Below are 5,712 nucleotides of genomic sequence, written 5' to 3'. Positions count from 1 at the left end.
AGCAAACGCCGGCTTCGTTCCCACTGGATGCAGCAAGAGTGCGAAAACTCATTAGAGTAATCCGTTAGGGTCGATCACCTTGACATAGGGAAGCCAGGGCCCTGGAAGCCTCTTCCCAAAAACTGAACGATCAAAAACCCGTATCATCTCCTCTTTAAAGTTCTGATAAACGTTAGAACACTCAGCCCTTGCCTCCCAGATAGCTGTGCCCACTCCCGAGCCCGACCAGTAAGGAGTGATATGACGTAAGCGATCCGAGCTCTCTCTCTTGAGTATGTGTTGGGCTGGAGGAGAGAACACAATATCACACTGGGTGAGAAAGGAGCGACACTCAGTGGGCTGCCCTGAGTACATGGTGGGTTATAACCCTAGGTTCCGGAGACTCGGAAGACCAGGAAGTAGCTGGTGGCACGAGACGAAGACTCTGAAACTGTCCTGAGAGATCGGAGACCTGAGCGGACAGGGTCTCAACGGCATGACGAGCAGCAGACAATTCCTGCTCGTGTCTGCCGAGCATTGCTCCCTGGATCTCGACGGCAGTGTTGCGAGAATCGTAGTCGCTGGGTCCATTCTTGGTCGGATTCTTCTGTTTATGCTGATGAATGAGGACCCAAAAGCGACGTAATAGAAACAGAGTCTTTATTCCAGTATTAAACAATAATGATTCTCCTGGATATTATCAATGGTAAATCCAAAACAGGAACTGAAATCCTCTCGTCAATAGAGAGGAACGACTGGAGACGCGACCACAGACTGCAGGTCGCTTAGGAAGGCACAGGCCGTAGCTGACATAGACACCTGCTCACACGCAGCATCTGAAGAAGGCAAAAAACACGACAGGGCGGAACAAGGACACAGAACAGCAAACATCAAACAAGAATCCGACAAGGACAGAAGCGGAAAACAGAGGGAGAAATAGGGACTCTAATCAGAGGGCAAAATAGGGACAGGTGTGAAAGAGTAAATGAGGTCGTTAGGAGAATGAGAACAGCTGGGAGCAGGAACGGAACGATAGAGAGAGAGAGCGAGAGAGGGAAAGAGGAAGGGGAGAGAGAAGGATAGAAAGGGAAGAACCTAATAAGACCAGCAGAGGGAAGCACAGGGACAAGACATGATGATCAAAGACAAAACATGACAGTAAGAGAGGCTGGAAGCCCGAGAGGCTCACCCAAAAAATTCTTTGGGGGGGGGACTAAAGGGGAGTGGCGAAGCCGGGTTGGATACCTGAGCCAACTCCCCGGGCTTACCGTGGAGTGAGAGGGCGTCGTACTGGTCAGACACCGTGTTATGCGGTGGAGCGCACGGTGTCCCAGTACGCGTGCTTAGCCAGTGCGTGCTATTCCACCTTGCCGCACTGGGAGGGCTAGGTGGGCATCGAGCCGGGTGCACATGGGTGTACATGGCACCAGCCTTACAGGTGGTGTCCCCGGTTCGCCTGCATAGCCCAGTGCGGGTTATTCCACCTCGCCGCACTGGCAGGGCTACGGGGATCATTCAACCTGGTAAGGTTGGGGAGGCTCGGTGCTCAAGAGCACGGTGTCCTCCTTCACGGTCCGGTATATCCGGCGCCACCTTCCCACCCCAGCCCAGTCCATCAGTGCCGACACCACGCACAGGCTTCCAGTGCATTTCCAGAGCCCTGTTCCTCCTCCACGCACTCTCCCTGTGGTGCGTGTCTCCAGCCCAGTGCCTCCAGTTCCGGCACCACGCACCAGGCCTACTGTGCGCCTCAGCAGGTCAGAGTCGGCCGTCTGCCCAACGCCGCCTGCGCTGCTTGCTTCCCAGCGCTGTCTGAACTGCCTGCCTTCCCAGCGCTGTCTGAACTGCCGGCCTGCCCAGCGTGGTCTGAACTGTCTGCCTGCCCAGCGCTGCCCGTCTGTCCCGAGACTTCAGAGCCGTCCAGCCAGGACCTGCCAGAGCCGTCCAGCCAGGACCAGCCAGAGCGTCCAGCCAGGACCAGCCAGAGCCGTTCAGCCAGACCAGCCAGAGCCGTCCAGCCAGGACCAGCCAGAGCCGTCCAGCCAGGACCAGCCAGAGCCGTCCAGCCAGGACCAGCCAGAGCCGTCCAGCCAGGACCAGCCAGAGCCGTCCAGCCAGGATCAGCCAGAGCCGTCCAGCCAGGATCAGCCAGAGCCGTCCAGCCAGGATCAGCCAGAGCCGTCCAGCCAGGATCAGCCAGAGCCGTCCAGCAGAGCTGCCGTCCAGCCAGGAGCTGCCGGAGCCAGCCGGCCAGGATCCGCCAGAGCCAGCCGCCAGGATCCGCCAGAGCCGCCGCCAGGATCCGCCAGAGCCAGCCGGCCAGGATCCGCCAGAGCCAGCCAGCCAGGATCCGCCAGAGCCAGCCAGCCAGGATCCGCCAGAGCCAGCCAGCCAGGATCCGCCAGAGCCTTCCGCCAGCCAGGATCCGCCAGAGCCTTCCGCCAGCCAGGATCTGCCAGAGCCTTCCGCCAGCCAGGATCCGCCAGAGCCTTCCGCCAGCCAGGATCCGCCAGAGCCTTCCGCCAGCCAGGTCCACCAGAGCCACCAGCCAGGATCCGCCAGAGCCAGCCAGGCAGGATCCGCCTGAGCAGCCAGCCAGGATCCGCCTGAGCCAGCCAGCCAGGATCCGCCTGAGCCAGCCAGCCAGGATCCGCCCCTCAGTCCGGTGCTGCCCCTCAGTCCGGTGCTGCCCCTCAGTCGGTGCTGCCCTCAGTCTGTTACTGCTTTTGGAATAGTGGGATTGACATGGAGGTGGATATTGGAGGAGGCCACGGAAGCGGGGGTTGACTATGGTGGGGGGGACCACGACCAGCGCCAGAGCCGCCACGTGGACAGACGCCCACCCAGACCCTCCCCTAGACTTTGTGCTGGTGCACCCGGAGTTCGCACCTTAAGGGGGGGGTTCTGTCACGTCCTGACCTGTTTTCCTTTGTTTTGTATTTGTTTTAGTTGGTCAGGGCTGTGAGTTGGTGGTTGGTCTAGGTTTGATTTTCTATGTTGGGATTTTGAGTTCGGCCTGGTATGATTCTCAATCAGAGACAGCTGTCAATCGTTGTCCCTGATTGAGAAATCATACTAAGGCAGCCTGGGTTTCACTTTGTTTTGTGGGTGTTTCCTGGGTCAGGGTTTGGGCCACACAGGACTGTTTCAGGTTAGTCACGTTTGTTGGTTGTTGTATTTTGTAGTGTTTGTTGTTTCCATTAAAATATGAATACTTACCAATCCGCATCTTGGTCCGATCCATGCTCCTCCTCGTCTGAGGAGGAGACTACGACAGCCGTTACACAGTGCAACAAAAACAACACAGAGTTACACATGGGATAAAACAAACGTACAGTCACTAACACAATAGATCAGTTGTCTTGAACTCACTGAAGTCTGAGATTTCCCAGTTCCGAGTTTCCAGTTGTTTTGAATGCGGCAGAAGTCATGCTGGATTGACAGCATGGCCAATGTATTCAAACTCTTCTGGCCCATTCGTGATATTCAATCGGTAGTTATGATCTTGTCTCATCGCTGCAACTCCCCTACGGACTCGGCGAAGGTCGAGAGCCAAAACGCACTGCTTCTTGACACACTGCTCGCTTAACCCGGAAGCCAGCCGCACCAGTGTGTGAAAGGAAACACAGTACTGACGACCAAAGTCAGCTTGCAGGCGCCCGGCCCGCAGCAAGGAGTCATTAGAACACGATGAGACAAGGACATCCCGCTGGCCAAACCTTCCCCTAACCCGGACGATGCTGAGACAATTGTGCGCTGCCTCATGGAGCTCCAGGTCACAGCCGGCAGTGACACAGCCTGGGATCGAACTCGGGGCTACAGTGGCGCCTTAGCACTCATTGTTGAAATAGCGATTTACAACTTGTTGTGCAATGTTTATGTCCAATGGCTGATGAGCACGATACGTTTTATCTTTAATTTCTCTTCATATGACAAGGTTTGAAAAGGATTTGTCAGTAGATTGCCGACTTGATGCATGACGTTGACTGCTTGTTTAGCTTGCTAAGATTTGAAAAGTATTATGTTGACATAATATCAGTCCAATCAAAGCTACTGTAGATAGAAATGTCAAATCACATTATATCTGTGGCCAATGACCTTGAGCCTTTTTGGATGGGCACTTCTAATGTAAGTCTGTGGCAGCACCACTTACACATAGATTTTGCCGTGATGTAGTGTCCCCGTGAGTGAGAGAACACTGAGCCAAACATGCACAACTAGAGAACATTACCAACCCCTACTCTCCATATTTTCCCCTGGCTGCCTCACCACCACCACCACAGAAAGCACTGAGCTAGGCTGAAACACCTGCATTTTGGAGCTGCCTTACTGCCCTGAATGACACGTCGCTACTGCTTGCACGTAAAWATAGGTAATTTGTGAATCCGAAAGTGTAAATGTTGTAAATGTTTCCCGGCTGTTGCGATTTAGACAATGTTATAGTTTCTCGTGAGTTGGCATAACTATGTTGTGGAAACAAAACAATTACTTTCACATGCTGGTAAATTCCACTGCCTTTGATAATCTAGAAGTCCTGGGTAATCGGAAGAAATACATTGTAACAGCAATAAGCGGTCACAGAATACAAAATACACTGTCTTCATGTATTAATTTGTGTAAAAGGATACAGGCGTGACAAAGCGCACAAGGGGAGGTTTGACAGGGTACTCAGCACCAAACTGACAGTACAGCTCAAAGGCTCCTTTCTCATATGGTGTATCAGGTGGTGTCACGCTCGTTATAATGAGTGGACCAAGATGCAGCGTGGTATGGTTCCATCCTCTTTATTGGAAAGTTGAAACTCACAGAAAACAATAAAGCCGTCAAAACGAAACGTGACGCTAATGTAGTGCTCGCAGGGCAACATATCATCATAGACAGTATCCACAAAGCCCACTTAATGGAATGGCTGCCTAAATGTGGGAGACAACCGATAAAATCAGAGACAACGATCAATCAGAGACACGTAAAACAGCTGCCTTCTGATTGGGCATAGCCATACCAGGCCAACATAGATATAATCAGTCCCTAGATAGAACCCCCCTAATCACACCTCGGACCTATACAACATAGAGATAAAAGCTTCTCTATGGCCAGGACGGTGGCGGTGGGCCTTGCCATGAGAATCTTCAAAACGCTGAAGATTGGAATGAGAACATGGATGTAAATGTTGTTTGAGACAATAATAAGCGACAATATTATGGTTGGAGCATGCCTAAGGGGTCCTACTGCTAGAGTGAAGTAGCATACCCATAATAATGGGATGTGGTGACTACTTAGTAAACACTTTCTAGGAATTCCCATCATTAGCTTTATACGCCTGACTGTAATACTATTTGCAGTGCCACTGAACACACTTTTGTTTCATAAGGAACTATACCTGCTCATAGTGCGTTTATTAATGCGAGTTATTAATGTGTATGAGCGTTCATAAGTCTATAAACCATCATGTGCTGTTAATTATAAGGCCATGATGCTATGGCATTGAAGTGTATTCATTGAAATTTGTTACTTAAATCAATAATGACTAAAACAAATATGTCTAAGTACTGGCTCACTTACTGAGGTCTGACTCTAATTGCAACAATGTGCAGAATGATGGGGGTCTCAGTGCAGGCTCTTCAGCTCTTCCAGAAGTGCGTTTGTCCTTTCCCAAGACAGCGATGCTCTTGCGACTGCCGTTTTAGTTCTTTTGCAGAACTATTTTATGAGTTGATATTTGTTTTTGTAAAG

The 5,712-nt window shown here is 51.7% G+C and overlaps 1 pseudogene; it reads right to left on the bottom strand.

Moving 5' to 3' along the window:
• LOC139029162 (ubiquitin-conjugating enzyme E2 D2B-like) overlaps positions 1-5,100 on the bottom strand; it is a 17,552-nt pseudogene extending 12,452 nt beyond the window's left edge.
• Between the last annotated feature and the right edge of the window lie 612 nt (positions 5,101-5,712).

The sequence above is a fragment of the Salvelinus sp. IW2-2015 genome, linkage group LG1 (genome assembly GCF_002910315.2).
Source record: "Salvelinus sp. IW2-2015 linkage group LG1, ASM291031v2, whole genome shotgun sequence".
NCBI classification, from domain to species: Eukaryota; Metazoa; Chordata; class Actinopteri; order Salmoniformes; family Salmonidae; genus Salvelinus; species Salvelinus sp. IW2-2015.
Note: the sequence above shows the minus strand (reverse complement) of the source record. Positions and strands in the feature narration are given on the sequence as shown.